Source organism: Colobus angolensis, unplaced genomic scaffold, assembly GCF_000951035.1.
Source record: "Colobus angolensis palliatus isolate OR3802 unplaced genomic scaffold, Cang.pa_1.0 Scaffold162, whole genome shotgun sequence".
In the NCBI taxonomy this organism is placed as follows: Eukaryota; Metazoa; Chordata; class Mammalia; order Primates; family Cercopithecidae; genus Colobus; species Colobus angolensis.
In genome coordinates, this window is record NW_012114733.1 from 7020800 (window position 1) to 7037988 (window position 17189).

The 17189-nt window shown below is 34.9% G+C and overlaps 1 protein-coding gene and 1 pseudogene across 3 annotated transcripts in view; one reads left to right on the plus strand and one right to left on the minus strand.

Annotated features, from left to right (window-relative positions):
• RFX3 (regulatory factor X, 3 (influences HLA class II expression)) overlaps positions 1 to 17189 on the plus strand; it is a 303708-nt gene that overhangs the window by 41028 nt on the left and 245491 nt on the right. The gene's annotated exons all lie outside the window — the stretch shown is intronic.
• On the minus strand, positions 15404 to 16127 carry LOC105508476 (annotated as a pseudogene).

Below are 17189 nucleotides of genomic sequence, written 5' to 3' on the forward strand. Positions count from 1 at the left end.
GTCTCCTGTTCAGGGATCAGGTAGTGGTGTATCTGGGTGATACTCAGGCTCAGCCCTGAGAGTAGTAGCTGCCCACTTGCCTGCCTATCCACTGTCCAAGTGGAATAATTGATTTTAAGTATTTCTTTTTGCTAAATCCTGGCATAATACAAAATAAACAGCTGAGAGATCTAGGAAGCAAATAACTAAACTGCTTATACTCTTGGTACAATGGCTAACTCAAAAGCAAGATTGGTTGTGGATAGTCTACCCATGGCTAATTGAGAATTCCCATTATACTGTGTAAATAATAAGCATAAGTTAATAAGCTCCCAAGTGGACATACCAAGTGATGCTGGATTTTTTTCATTATAGAATCAAGGTCTTTAGGCCCTTACATATGCAAGTTATTCAAAGACATATAGCACACTTATGCTAAGTGTATCTTGTAACACTTATACATGTCTTTCATTTTTCATTTTTAAGTTACATTTTAAAATAAATTCCCAATTCTAATACATGTGAATAGAAACAACTATGAGGGTTTTATGATTTTGAATCCATCATTTGAAAAAGGAATAAAATGTAAATCTTCATTGAGTATCCATATAAGCTGCTTTTTGGGCAATATTTTATGTTAAACCTAATTAACATTCAAAGTTCACAGAACCTGTCCATGCTTATGACAGTTGACATTATTTTAAGTGAAAACGATTTTATTAAATTGCAATTATAAAAGTTGTATATGCTTAATGGAAGCATTCAGAAAATATAGAAATGTACAAAGAAAGTAAAAATATATATATTCTGCTCACAGATGACTACGTATCTGCTTGCAGCATTACTGTCATGTCTTCTCGGAATTTCTCTGTGAGTGCATATGGGCTCACCCTGGCAGTCTTGGGTGTGCTTCTGCTTGTGTGTGTATGCACTCTTTTCTACTACAAATGAAAGTTTGTGCACTTTATTGTGAAAATTGGGTCACACCGTTTTTTTTTTTACTTTCACACTCGTATTTTGAACATCTTTTCATGGTAATGAATAAAATTTTATATCTCTGTTAGCATCGTATTTATGTATCATGTATTTAAACAGTTCTCTACCTAGACATTTGGGTGGTATCCTATACAGTATTTTGGCATGTATGTGCATCTTTGTGTAGCTGTCCAATTATTTTCTTTATATGAATTCCTAGGAATGGAATTGCTGAGTGAATGCTGGGTACATTTAGAATATTTTTTGTCAATTATCAGATTGTTCTCTAGAAAGGTTGTACCATTTCATATGCCAAGCAGTAATGCTAGTAATGCTTTAATGTTTTGTTTCTTTGTTTACTCTGACACTGGATATAATCAGTCTTTATATTTATTTATTTTTTATTTTGGCAATCGAATAGTTGAAAAAAAATCTATTTGGATTCGCATTTCTTCAATAACTAATGACAAAAATATAAAGCATTCGTTAGCTGTTCATATTTCTTTTGTTGAGTGTCCATTTATATCTTCCGTCTGTTTTTCTGTTGGGCAGTTTCTTTTCCTCCTCTTAAATTTCAAGATCTCTTCATATTATAGGATATGGAAATTTGTAATCCATCATGCACCTATTTTTTTATTTAAAAATATGATTTTTGTTTTAGTGATTTTTTGTATGTAAATTTTTTTTTTTTACTTTTCATTCCAGTTGATGTCCCCACATTGTCACACGATCATTATAATTCAAAATAATTCATTAGATAGGTTAAATATTAGATTTTTATTTTAAAAAAGGTACTTTTCAGATGGAAAACTATTTTCTTGATGTGCAAGGTGAAATTGTTCATGTTAGTTAGATGTGTTTGCTATGATTAAATAGCTGTATATAAAAATGAGGATTGTGAGAGAGAAATTCTTTGATACAGTTGAACGACGTTGCATTAAAGCCAGATAGCCTTGGCTTTATTTGTTCTTTAATTTATCCAACAAATATTTATCAAGTGCCTATTGTGCGTTAGATACTAAGAATGGATTTTTCATTTACTAGCTGTGTAACTATGGGCAGGTTACTTAAAGTAGCCAAGTGTCAGTTTCTTTATTTGTAAATGAGGGATAATACCTACCTTATTGAGTTATTGTAAGGGTTAGTTATAGATTACTGAAAGTAACCAACAGCACCTGACATATAATTGGACAACAATAAATTATTCTTCATAGTAACAAAACATAATGTAATTTTAGCTTTCTATTATATATAATATTGCAATGGTAGTAATTTAGCATATAGGGTAATTAATGATGATGATTATAATTTTATTAAGAGGGGGAATGGAGCCTAGCTAGGTTGATTATACTTACCATCCTGTCAGGTAAATAATATTTCCTTATATTTGTATAGCAGTTTACAGTTTTCAAAGCTCTTGTCTTATTTATTCTACAGCATTCCTCTTAAGACAGGCAGGGTATGTGTAATTTTTCCTGTTTTTCAATACAGCAACTGAAGCTTAAGAGAGATTCATTGACTTGTCTAAGGTCATATGGCTTTTAAGTGATTAACCCGTTCCACTTATAATTAAGATTCCCGGTGAACCTGGATTGACTCTTTTTGTGGGAAAGAACAGAGAATAGAATCTGACTGTAATTGCCCAGTCTTCAAGCTTTAGCCATTTTATAGTTTCTTGTGGTTGCATCCATTCCAGTCATCTGAACATTGGCCTGAATGTTTTAGTTGTCTATTACATTGATGGCATGCCCTTGTGAAGTCACTTTCCTTTCAGTTTGAGTTGGGCCTGTAGCTTGTTTTAACAAAGAGAATGCAAAGAAATTAAAGCTCTTCCAGGTCTGGGTACAAAAAGGTCTGACAACTTAGGCTTTTATGTTTTTGAGAGACAGGATTATCATGTAAGAAATCTGACCATTCTCCTAGAGAGACCCAGTGGAAAAGAGGCCACGTGGAAGGGAGAATTTCTGAGATTTCATGGAGAGTGATGCTCAGCCATGCTAGTATCTTAGCGGATCTCATTTCTCATCTGCTGGCTGAAAGCAGTAGTATAAATGGCCACCAGCAAGATGAGTGTAAGAACTACCCAGCTGAGCCCTGCTTAGATTGCAGAATTATAACCGAATAAAATGGTGGTGGTTTTGTGCCGGTAAGTTTTGGGGTGGTTTGTTACACAACAATAGAAAAGCAAAAGAAACATGCGACAATATTCTTGAAAATAAAAGCTTTGCTAAAAGATGTTTACTTTTCTTGGCCTGCCTTGGCAGTTTTGGTCTTTCCTTGGCTTGCCAATACCAGCTAACAAAAGAGAAATGGTAATGAACAACTCTTTTCTGTTCCAGAAGCCCATGATTTTGGCCTATACTTGGGTGAGTCTGAGGTAAACTCAATCTCTGTTCTGAGTCTCTTCAGAGAAATCTCAAGAGATAGGGTTGCCTCCTAAGTCAAGTTTCTGATTCTTCTTTTCTGTCGATTTCCCACTTCCAGTTTTCTGTGGTTTTAAAAAGTTTCTTACTATCAGAGTATGGTTGGTTTTGGCCTCAGTCAACTAGGCTTTCCTCCTTACTTTTACTTGTTTCTGTTGTCCCCAAAAGATTTGAAAGGCCGTTTAGGTCTGAGAGTGGCTCTGAGACCAGTAATCACCTTTGTTTTTGATAATTCACATATTAGTTAACAGGAAAGATGTGATAAATTGTTTATGCAGTTTATTTTTTCCTGTCTCACAGATCTGTTTCACTCTCATTTAAGTACTGAAATACAGATTTTTTTTGTAACTTTCTATTAGAGATAAGAATCAGTGATCTAAAAATTTTAAGTATTTTTGAAAAAACCAAACAGGGTTTTTTTTTTTTGGTTAAGATCTTTTTGTCATGAAAATTATGAATTCAGAATATTACAGAACTTGATCAACTTCCAAGAGGGTGGAGTGAGGGCCTCAGTGAATTTGTGCTCCCTATACAACAACAAAAATACGGGTAAAATAATGAAAATCAGCCATTTTAGAATTCTGGCAATTAAGCAGGAGTATGAATTGAAAATTATCTGTCGAAAAGAAAACTAGTGAATCTTGGGAAGACCAGTGGGGTCTGTGATATTTTACCTTGGGGTTATTCTTGTCTCTCTCTCCAGCTTAGTGGTATAGCCAAAAGCTGGCAGTATTGCAGACAATGGAGATAGCTGACCACTTTTGGAGCTCCATTAAAGGCACTATCCCCAGAGCATAGTTAATATTTTGTCCCAACTTGCAGCTCCCTGGGAAAACTCTTTTTGGAGAGTGCTTGGATATTTGATTTGACTCTGAACTCAGCTCAGTTGGGGGAAGAAAAAGCTTACCCCCAGGGCATTACTGAAACAATAGCAAACTTGGCAAAATGTCAGCTGCCTAAGGCTGTGATTTCAGTTGAGGCAAAGGAAGAAGCTGGCCAGGAATTTACAAGGAAAGTCTGGAGAACTAGCCAACTATAGGGAACTTTGGAAAGCTCTGACATATTCCTGGGTATTTAAAAGGCTGTACAAAGTGTAAGTCTGTACACATGCCCAGAAATGACCTGGGAAAGGAGAATGTCAACTCTGACTGATTTTGAGGCACTGAGTAAGCAGGAAGTGAAAATCCGTGCTATTTGTAAGCTTCCTGAAGTTTGAAGGTATGATTTTTCATGATTTCTTTGGCAAAGGGTAGAAGACATGTAGGTAAAGCATTTAAGGAAATCTTTTAAATGATGATTGGTTGACTGCTACATTATACTGGTCCAGGTATGACTTCTAGGAAGCCAGGGTTACAAATAAACACAAGATAAAAAAAAAAAAAAAAAAGTTATAGCGGAGAACTCGGTGGCCACACACTACAGGTAATACAGGATCTTAAAATTATTTCATGAAAGTACTAAATAAGCAGCATCAAGAAAAACAACACACTGATGATTAAAAATTAAGGGGAACAATGTGGAGCAATCTGATATGAGATTTGTTAAAATATATTACCTAAAATGTTCAGTTTTCAACAAAAATTGAGAAATGCAAAGAAGCAGTAAATATGCCACACACAGACACAAATAATAATAAAAAACTAACAAAGTCCCTGTGGAAGCCTAGATTTTAGGCTTCATAGTCTTTAAGTTAGCTTTTCAAAGAACTAAATGAAACCATGTCTAAAGAATTAAAGGGAAGTATCAGAATGGTATTTCACCAGAGAAAGAATATTAATAAAGATAGAAATTATTAAAAAACAAGGGAATTCTGGATCTTAAAAGTATAATAACTGAAATGAAAAATTCACTAGAGGAGCTCAGCAACAGATATAAATCGGCAAATGAAGGAATCTTTTAACGCAAAGTTAGGACAATAGAAATTATTCATTGTGAGGATCAGAAAGAAAAATGAACAGAACCTCAAAAGACTTAGGTGACTCCATCGAAAGTTGTACCAACATGGGCATTATAGGATTCTGAGAAGATGAGAAAGAGGCAGAAAGAATGTTTTAAAAAAATAATGGCAGAAAGCTTTCCAGATTTGCTGAAAAATATTACTCTATGCTATACATTAAAGAAACTCACTGTAATCCAAGTTGAATTAAGCCCAAAGTGATCCATACCTAGACTATCATAGTTGAATTTAAAGAAAAATCTTGAAAGTAGCAAGAGAAAAATGACTTGTTACAAGGAATCCTCAATAGGCTTAATAGCTGACTTCTTATGAGAAACCCTGGAGGCTAGAAGACATTTTCAACGTTGAAATAAAAAGACTGTCAACCAGTAATTCTCTATGTAGCTAAACTGTTCTTCAAAAAAGTGAAATTAAGACATTTCCAAATAAACAGAAACTGAAAGGATTCTCACGAACTCTAAGAAATGTTAAAGGGAGTCCTTCAGGTTGAAATGAAAGGACACTTGATGGTAAATTTTAATCAGTGTGAAGAAATAAAGAGGAATGGTTAAAGGTAACTACAGGCATTATGAAAGACATGTATAAAAATACATATAAATGCATTTTTCTCTAGTTATTTAAAACACTACTGAATAAAGCAATTCTTATAAAGTTGTATTGATGGGCTTATGATACATAAAGATGGATTCCTTCATAGTTTTACAGATATGGTTCTCTTCTGGAATTTATATTACAACATGAATGCATCACTACCTTATAAGGCAGAGATAAGGTGCTGTTTGTCTCTGCCTCTAGTTTCTAAAATTAACTTGGTTTAATGGCATTATCTTAATGGCGATTGTCGTCACTGGGCTACCTCATCTCTTCCTGTTTTCAAGCAGTTCATAAATACTAAACTTTGCATCAGTGCTAGTAAACTAGCTCCCTTACAGTGCCCTATGTTTGATGATCCTCTCTTGCCACTTAATAAGTTCAGCTTATAGATGATGTTTATGTTCAAGATGAAGATATAATGTTTATAATCATCCGGTTATAACTGTTTACATTTGGCAATTTTCTTTCTTTCTTCTTCTTTTTTTTTTTTTTTTTTTTAAGAGACAGGGTGGCTGTAGTGCAGTGGCACAATTATAGCTCACTGCAGCCTCGATCACCTGGGCTCAAGCAGTCTTCCTGCCTCAGCCTCCTGAGTAGCTGGGGCTATAGGCATGTGTCACCACACCTAGCTAATTTTTTACTTTTTGTGGAGATGGGATTGCCTCAAGTGATTCTCCCTCTTTGGCTTCCCGAAGTGCTGGGATTACAGGCATGAGCCACCATACCTGGCTGCTAGTTTGGTCATTTTCTGTTTTGCAGACATTTGGATTGATTAGGGTTCTAATGGTGTAGTGTTGCAAACCTGTCTTTGATTATTTTAAAGATTATACAGCAATATTTTGTGGTTTGGGAAAATAAGCACTGTTTTTGGAGACAAATCTGTATTCAGAGTCTTGGCTGTCACTTGTTGGCTGACTTACCTTTAGATATGTTTCTTCTGAGTCAGTAATCTCATCTATAAATTGGAGAGAGTGATACTAAACCTTTTAACTTTTATTTTAAAAGCATCATTGATATTATGAGCTTCTATGAGTTTGTGTTTTGGGAAGTCTCATAACCAATGAGACAATCACGGAATTTCCTTCTTGCAAATGGTGAAGGTAAAGAAACTTTGAAACTTCAGTGGTACTTTCATAGTCTATATTTGACAAGGGATCTTTTCTGATGAGATTGGTTCTTGTCATTTGACTGTTAATAGAAAAAGTTCAGTTAAAACAGTAGGTCGTAAAAACTGCTGCACACTTCTCACTAACATTTTAACTTGAAATGTGCAAAATGTATAAATAGGCTGTTTTTGTGACTAGGGTCGAGGGCCTTTTTTTCAATATAGGCTTGCTGATTGCAACTGCAAGTCTTATATAAATCTACATCTATAAAAAATCATACCCGGTTTATGCTGTATTTCTTTAATATAGATTAAAAAATTGAGACTTGCAGAGCAGTGGTTCTAAAAGTGTGGTTCCCAGCCCAGCAGTGTCAGCATCATGGGAATTTCATAGCATGCAAATTCTTTGATTTTACTCCAGACCTACTGAATCAGAAACTATGGAAGGTGGGGCTCAGCATTCTATTCTTGGCTTCCATGCTATATTTTGAGAAACATTATATTCTATATTTTATTATTTTTCCCAGTTTTAAAAATATTTCTCTTACCTTTGCCTATTTCAACAGCAGTGTTTTATAGTGACTTGCCTTTATCAAGTCTTTTCAATGCATTTGACTTAGTTTTTAAAGATACAAGACCTTTTATTTTTGCACAGACCTTTTATTTTTGCTTTCATGGTTTATGTGATATTTAATTAAGTTAGCTAATTACAATAACAATAAAACTCCCCTGTTGAGGTTTTGGAACAAATATTGTTCTGGGTGAATATACAGCTCAGCAGTTGGGAGCAGAAGTGTTGAGGGGCATGCTAGAGAGAATCCTGCAGGCTGTGAGTTTTCAGTATTCTGTGAGCATCTGTCAGTATGGTTAAAGAGGAAATGAACAATGTGGGTTTACATAGCAAGCTGGGTAAGTGACGCTTGATCAAGAGAGCTTCTCATGTGTATTATTTTATATAGGCTTATAGATTTCTTGGATCCATTTATCTTTATAACCCCTAATTCAATATGCATGTTTTAGACTTTTGTTGGTCTGTAGGTAGTCTTTTTGGCTAGACCCCAGAGTTAGAAATTTGTTTTTGATGATTTTCAGATCTCTCAGGTCAGTATTGTGGAGAAATAAGAGAACCCAGTAGTTCATATGAAAAATATGTGCCTGTTATTATGACACCAAAGGGGAAACTCTGTAGCAGCTAATACTTAAAGTAGAAAACAGATGGAAATCTTCTTCTCTAGCCTAAGACTCCAGCTTTTGCCCTGGCTTATAGTGCCTACTTTGATTTGGGAAATCCAATTATGTGTGGAGATAATTCCATAGGTGAAGTGTTTGCCTACTATTGAGATCCTTAAGGGTTATATAAGTGGATCCAGACTCTGGCCTGCTGAATCGAAACCGTTTCTCCTCAGCAACATTCTAAATGGAGTTTTGATTGAGCTACTTTTTTATGAGTGTTTTAATTATTAGTATATTTTTAACCACATTGCTAATCCACAAAAGGAAAGGGCCTGAATAGCCTAAGTCAACTCTGGATCATCTTGTTACTACAATAGTTAGGTCACAGTACTGCTTTGCAGCATTAATAGAAAACTATGTCATGTGCAGAAAATAACTATTACATAGCAACGTCAGGATACTTTAACAGTTGTTCAATAAAACAGCAGTATTAGTCCCCCTGAAGTTGATTTGATATGCTTAGTGTTCATTCTTCACTGACACAGTAACTCAGTCATTTCACTAACAAAATAGTAGTTGCTACATATCTGATTTAAGAAAGAAATGAATGTTGCTTAAATCTTTAAGATAGATTGAAGTTTTTGTTAGGGATAGGCTCAATCTGTATCTTTTGTATAGTATAAATTGTGATTCTATATTGGAATTATACTTTGCTGTCTGGAAAAGTGTTTATAAAAGTAATGAAAATTTTGATTTCAGACAAAACAAAAATTAGAACAAAAATTATACTGAAAATAATTATTACATAAATTTTGAATAACTATGAGCTAGTGACATATGTGTATTACATCATTTCCTCATTATTATATCTTACTAGGTTGTGTTATCTAGATTTTATAGATTGGGAAAATTGAATTAAGAAAGTGACTTGCCCAAGGTCATTTAAGAAGTAAGTGGTGGAGCTGGGATTTCAACTATGGTCTGTTTAACACTTAAAGCCCAAGCTTTTAAATACTGCTTTACACCTTAATATCCGGTGCTTTAATAGTCTTGGCCTTCTTTCAAAAACTTCCCTCTTCCTGTCAATTCTAGAGATAACATTCAATAACTTGACAACAGTGACCTTTCTAAACAAATACAGTGTGTTACAGAACCAGATGGCCTAAGATTATATTTTATTTTTCTGGCTCAAAATAAATTGCCTGCCCTAAGACTGATAAAGTCCAAAAAAAGACCCTTGTGTGTCTCAGGACCTCATCAGGCCATGTGGCCAGCCAGTGCTGTTTATCATTAAGTCAGCCATGAGTAGAAAACCTTATGTCTTTATAGTATAATTTAGATTAGGACCTAATGAAGGGACAAGAAGCTGGTTTACTAAATAAGATCATTCAGTAATCGCAGTGCATTTGGTAGAAAGATTCTGAGGAAGTGAAGACAGAATTCTAGGCAGTACTACTGTCTGTTTTATAAATTGGATGTATGGAGAAGGCTGATTTATAATTCAACAAACTGCCAAATTAGGCATCCCTTTCCCCCCCTTGCTGGGATTTAAGGACGATTTTTTCTAATAACTAGCCACCTTATTCTTGATCACTCAAAATCTGCGTGAGAATTTTCTTGAAAGTCTTAGACAAATATATTTTAAAAGTAATTCTATATTGGGAACATAAGTTATTATGCCACACATAAGCATAAACAGTACTTTCATGAGTTCAATTACACTTAATGAATTTCACGCTTAGAGAGACAAGTTTAAGCAGAGTAGGCATAGAAAGGTTTCAAAGGTATGTTGAAGGCAAACTTGTAGTTGACAGTCAGGTATAGTGACAAAAGAAATACTAGACTTGGAGTTAGGAGACCTCTGTTTGAGACTTGGCTTTACTATTACTCTGTAAGGATCCTTGAGCAAGTGATTTAAATTCTCCAAGACTGTTATTTGTAAAATGATGCCAGAATGATATTACTTGCCTTGTTTTATTGCAGGGTTGTTCTGAGGACCGTTAGGGAACAGGTGACAAAGGTACAGTGATGTACAAATGGATGCTGTTATTATGGCAGCATCTAGTATATATAAGGGTAAATGTCCTGAGCTGTGAGTAGGACAGATTTGCCGTTAGAATTGCTCTGCTGTTTAGTAATTTGGTGCTTTGGGCCAAGGCACCACAATCTTTTTGAATTTCAGTACTCTCATCTGTATAAAATAATCAACATCACAGAGTTGTGAGAATTACATTAATGTAGATACTATATTTAAATGTTTGTAAAATAGTGATGGGGTAAGAGTTATTATCCTGAACAGATTTCAGAAAGTTAGAAAAAAAATAGCCAGAGATTTTTTATCTGTTCCCAAGCATCTTAATAAGATAAATTACTCGTAGAATGTTAGAATGCTAGAAGAACCTTTGAAGGTCATCTGTCTTATCCTGCTCATTTTAAGACAAGGATCACCTCCTAATATTTTTGTCAATTCTGCTCTGTTTATATTCATAGAGATAACATTCTCACCAGCATCATCAATTGTAAAGGATAGCAACTGTCTCTCAATCACAATAGATACAGATTTCTGAAAGCCATATCAGAGAAGAACTCTGGAGGTAATATCAGGCTGTGAAAAGAATTTGGGCTTTGGCTGGGTGTAATCCCAGCACTTTGGGAGGCCGAGGCGGGCGGATCACGAGGTCAGGAGATTGAGACCATCCTTGCTAACACGGTGAAACCCTGTCTCTACTAAAACAAAAAAAAAATACAAAAAATTAGCTGGCTGTGGTGGTGGGCGCCTTGTAGACCCAGCTACTCGGGAGGCCAAGGCAGGAGAATGGCATGAACCCGGCAGGTGGAGCTTGCCATGAGCCAGTATCGTACCACTGCACTCCAGCCTGGGCGACACAGTGAGACTCTGTCTCAAAAAAAAAAAAAAAAGAAAAGAAAAAGAAAAAAAAACATCTGGGCTTTGTTGTGAAAAGTTGAGATGGAATCTTGCTCCTGTCAGTTACTAGTTTGTGACAGTGAAAAATTTGCTTAGTATTTTGTGGCCACGTAACTATACTGTTGTTGTTGTTGTTTCTGTTGTTGTTGTTGTTTTAACCTACCACATAGGCTATGTCTATGTCTGTACTTAAACCTGACTGGCTCTCCATTTTTATATATCATTCTTTGGATCTGAGATGTGTTTGATTTTTATATTACTTATACTAATGGTTCTTGACCTTCTCTTTCTTGTCTCTAACACATTTGAGACTGGGGATTACAATAGTGATCCCTGAAGATTGCAGGGGGTGCTTGTGGCAAATCAGCATCTTGGAGTTGTAGGTCAGGTGTACTTTGAAAAGGCTTCCTTTTTAAGGCTGGTTTAGGGACTTACACATTAGCTATTTATTTATTTGTTTATTTATTTGATATAGAGTCTCGCTCTGTCGCCCAGGCTGGAGTGCAGTGGTGTGATCTCAGCTCACTGCAACATGAGCTATAATTTTTAAAACTATAATTATTTTGGGTCACATGTCATGTTTTTCTTACACTGTTGATTTTGTACGGTTGAATTTATCTATATTGGTGTCTAAAAATTATTTGAAAGCTCACTGGACAGTATTGTAATGTGAAATTGTAAAATAGTTTTAAGTGTATTCCCATGAGAAGAAGAGCTCTTCCAAAGAAAATAATAGGAAAATAATATTTTATCATTACCAGTAAAAACAAGTGCAAAAAAATTTGTTCACAATCAAGAATAATGACCTTTGTCCACTTTTTAGAACACAGCGTTGAGAGGTTTCATAGTTTATATATTGACTTTGTCTTTGACTTACTGAAAATACTGTTTTCATCCTTGTTGTGTGTCCTGGAAAAGTACCCAAGTTGATCCTTAAATTTGAAAAAAGAAAATTCAAAACCAAGTATTTAGTTCTAGATTCTAATGGTACTAGACGAGAAAATAGAAGATAGGTAGGTAAAGAAAATAATATATATGAAATAGTATATGAACACAGAAGCATAACCTATTGGTGTTCCTACATTGAACACAAATTCAGTGTGCATTTTCTTTTTGCAGCAGTTCAACTTTGGACGTGTGTTTCTTTCTCTTGTTAAATAGATGAACAGAATTTATCCCTTGATCATCTGTAACATAGTTTCATTGTAACCAATAGTCTGGGCTTTCACTTGAATTTCTTTTTATGAATTTATGTGGAGATGCTTTGCATTTTTCTAAATTTTGACTACACTAATTAGAGAGTGGGTATTACGAAAACCTGACAGGCAGTTTTAAAAAATATTAAATGAGTTGGTTATGAAAAGGGATACAAGTATGTAGTTTTACATTTTTCAACTTGTTTTTACATTGCCCTTTAGAAGGTTTACTATTTTGTAATGAAAGTATGTGGTTTTTCTTTCTTTCTTTCTTTCTTTTTTTCAAAAAGAAAACAATCGGGTAAAAATCTGAGAAATATTTTCAGTTGTCCAAGGCTGATGTTGACTTAAATAGGTCTAGGTCTTCATGGTTGACAGCTGCAGATAATTAGCTTTTTCTTTCTTAACAAAGAAAGCAAATGGAGCTGCAAGACATTCATTGCCTTTTCTGTCATCATAATAATAATGTATGTATTTAACTCCTGCAGTTCCTTAAATTGATTTAGTGCTAAGCTGCCTACATTACATATAATAGGAGTGACAAGTGAAAGCTGCAGCACATATTTGCATGGCAAAAGGGAGCAGTGATTGACAGCAAAGTTTCTCTCTACAAGAAATAGCAGTGTTGTGGAGCTCAAAAAGGGCCAGATACATAATTCTTAAAACTGTAGAGCAGATTCATGAAATTAATTTTAAAAGGTGATTGCCACTTGGTGTACTTGAGTGTCTTTATGTTTTTGGCTCTAAGTGAGGGGTGCAGATGGACAGAATCTCACCTGACTGCGGAATATCAATAAATTCCTTTTAAGTATGTTAATATTTGTAATTTAAGAATGATACTTATAAATTTTAGATCAAAAATTATGTCTCTGTACTCAGTAACTGAAAATTTCCTTTAGCTGTAACAATTCACTGTATTTGAAGAAGCCGAGTAATACATCTATTCAAATAAGGATTTTGAAGGCCCTAAATTGAGTTATTTTTTATGGAAGGTACCCATTTTTACATGTCTATAAAACTTGAGGTATCATTTCTGGAAAGGTAATGACATAGGATTGGTGGTTTCTTTTGGTCAGACAGTGGCTAAATGCGATCATGTTTCAAAAGTACTCAAAAAATATTCTGGCGTTCTTTTGTTCCCATGACATATACCCAGAAGCCACGGTTGAAAGGACACTTGGTGTTTGCTGCCTTATGAAGCTCTATGATGAGCCTAGAGTGCTGGGCTTCATATTATACCATGGAAATGTTTCGTATTTTGTTGACAACTCTGTGTCTGTGGCAGGCGGGGAGGGGAAGCCCTGTATGTGCTTGTACACTGGCAGCCTCTACTGGCCATTGCAAAGAGCAGCATTGACCTCTGTTCTTCACATACCAGGTTTCATATGCTTTTACTTGGGTTTAGCTCTTACTTCTTTGGTCCTCATCCTCTTTGTTATCCTCTTTTGAAGACTAGTTATTCTGTTGGATGTCTTCATGTATAATTATTAAAGAGCTACTAGTCCAGTATTTTCATTAAAAAATTAATATCATAAGTGAATGGAATTCTTCAGGACCTTAGAAGAAGTTATGAATATAACCTTTCCTTGAGAAATAATTTTCATGTAAGAGGGAAGATAGATTCATCTTTATGTAGGTTTTAAAATACTTTCTCAGTTGTAAGCCTTAATGTATGATATAGAGATTAGTCATTTACTTACGACTGACAAATAACCCTGATTCCCTGAAAGAAAGCCTTGGCTCAATGATAGACTTAATTACACACACACACACACACGTGTGTGTGTATGTGTGTGTGTGTGTGTGTGTGTGTATTTCTTTAGATTTAGATATATCAGCTCTCTCTTAGAGGTTTCCAGGAAGTGGGCATAAACTCTTATTGGGCTTTATAGATATGAATACCCCTGGGGATTGCATAGACGGTGGTGTCTAGGCTTTAAGTCTAGACAGAAAATGGTAAGTATTTGTAAATAAAAGGTCCAAGGATGGTAGTAAACTCTGGATTATTCTGTTTCAGGGATAGAAACTTGTGAAATGTTTGATCTAATATCTTTGACTTTGGGCAATAATTTGACCACAGTAGATGATTTTCCCAACAAAATAGACTCATTTCTTGATATTTACATTTTGCCAGTGGCTCTACTTACTAATCACCTAGTTATCTTTGAATCTCTTGGTATTTTCAAAATTGAATCGTTATCCAGTGGCTTCCGTTCCTACTGCTACCACCAATTCCTAGATTATTATAGTAACTTTAGGTTAGTGCAAAAGTGATTGGCAAAAGCCACAGTTACTTTTGTGCCAACCTATGCTAATAGATTTCATTTTATCCATGTTCTTTACCTTTTAATTCAACCCGTACAACCTAGCCATATGCATTTGACTAAAACTTTACTTTTATTGCATCACATTTTTTTCTTTTAATAATTTATTATTTGCTTGAGAAAATGAAGAGGACTAAAGGATATAGCCAGTAGAGCAAGAGAAGGAGCATAGAGCTAGGAATAGGAAGATGTGGGATTTCTGCTTTGGTTTTGGCTATATGATTTTAAGCATATGCATATACCTTCCTGAGTTTCTGTTTTTCTATTATTTAAAATTATTTGTTGCCAAGATTGGTTAAAATAGTGATGTATAAAATTGCCATGAGTTCTTTAGAACTCTATTTTCCTGCTACAGAGTAAAAAGACAAAATTTCTTAGTCTGGAATTTCTTTTCAAGTAGCTCATTTCAGTGCTATGCATGGCATATAGTAGGTACTTAATAAATGCTGTTTGAATAAACTCTGTGCTTCAAATCTTGTATTTCTCTCTTATTTTCCCACTTAAATATGTTGTCTCTACTCTGATCACTGAAAATGTTGTTCATATGGTCACAGCTACGTCATTCTCCTGTTCTTTGCTCTGATCCGAATGCTGTCCTTCACTTTTTTTTTTCAAATCCTGTTTTTTAGGAATAGTCAAGTTCCCCCATCTCCTTTGAGTCCACTTTTGCTTTTTCTTTTTTTCACCATAGCAATACTTACTGTCTTTCCCACTTACTGCTCTGTTTTGAGATATATGGTATCTTGTATTATTAATAAAAATGCCCTGTTTGTATACCTTCTCTTCTTTGTACACTGTAGAACAGGAATAATAGCTGTATTATTCCTGTATACTGTAGAACAGGAATAATAGCTTTGATTTTTGTAATTACTCTTTAAGGATATTTTCATCGAACTTGTAGTATATCCAGATTAACATATGGGTCAAGTGCAGTGGCTCACGTTTGTAATCTCAGTACTTTGGGAGGCCAAGGCAGGTAGATCACCTAAGGTTGGGAGTTCAAGACCAGGCTGGCTAACATGATGAGACCTTGTCTCTACTAAAAATACAAAAAAAAAAAAAAAAAAGTTAGCTGGGCGTGGTGGTGCATGTCTGTAATCCCAACTACTAAGGAGGCTGAGGCAGGAGAATCACTTGAACCCCGGACGCGGAGGTTGTGGTGAGCTGAGATCATGCTACTGCACTCCAGCCTGGGAAACAGAGTGAGACTTTGTTTCAGAAAAAGAAAGAAAGAAAAACAGATTAACATATGATGAGAAATGGTTTGTATTTGCCACAAGATATTAGAACAAAGATTGGCAGGTTGTTAGAAGTGAGATACTAAGATGCTGTCGGACTACTGATACCCTTGATTTATAGGGGTAAAGAATTCAGATTTCAAGGGCTTTGGGGAAGGTTCCCCTCTGGAAAAGAATGACCTGCATATTGTTATGAGTTAGTGATTCTTCTATTTTAATAAAGCACCCCGTTAACATATTGTTAATTAACTGTTCTTTAAATAGGAACAGTTTGTTTTATACCAATATTGTTTCCGTGTGACTATAAATTAAGTGGTAAAAGGCATAGAGTCATAGGGATGAGAGAGACACTTACTTTTCCACTGATACCTTTTGAATTTTTTTTCTTTTTTTTTTTTTAGTATTTACATTTTTACCTGTTCAAATCTAACAAGTTGGAACTGTTTCTTGGATGGGTAAGTTATCAAACATTCCCACCAGTGTAAAAGTCCTCAACATATATTTAATTGCTTTTATTTGTTAAATCAGCTTTATTGGGATGTAATTTACTTACAGTATAATTCACCAATTTTAAGTGTACAATTTGATGAGTTTTAGCGGATATATACAGTTGTGTTCCACCATTACAACCAAATATGGATCATTTCCATCACCCCTAAAAATTTGTTCCTGCCCGTTTGTAGTCGATCCTTTACCCTATCTCCTTGCTCCTGGCAACCACAGATCTACTTTATATTACTACAGTTTTGCTGTTCCTAGGATTTTATATAAATGGAATCATGCAGTATGTAGTTTTTGCACCTGGCCTCTTTTAGATTTTACCTGTATATGGATCAGCAGTTTATTCCTTTTTATTACTGAGCAGTAGTTTACTATGTGGCTATACCACAATTTGTTTATTCTGATTACTATTTGTTGGAATTTTTCTTTTTCAGGGTTTAGCTATTATGAATCAAACAGTTATGCAGACACAGTGTTATGCAATATAAGTGTTTTTATGGACATATGTTTTTATTTTACTCGGATAAATGTGTATGAAGCGATTGCTGAGTCATATGATAAGGGTATGTTTTAACTTTTCTAAATAACTGCCAAACTGTTTTCCAAAGTGGCTGTACCGTTTTGCATTCCTACCAGTTGCTCTATATCCTTTTCAACACTTGGTATTAACAGTTCTTTTTATTTTAGCTATCATTCTAATGAAGATGTAATGGTAACTCATTACAGTTACATTACTTTTTATTTCCCTAAAATGATTAATTGTTTGAGCATTTTTTCATGTACTTTTTGGTCATTTGC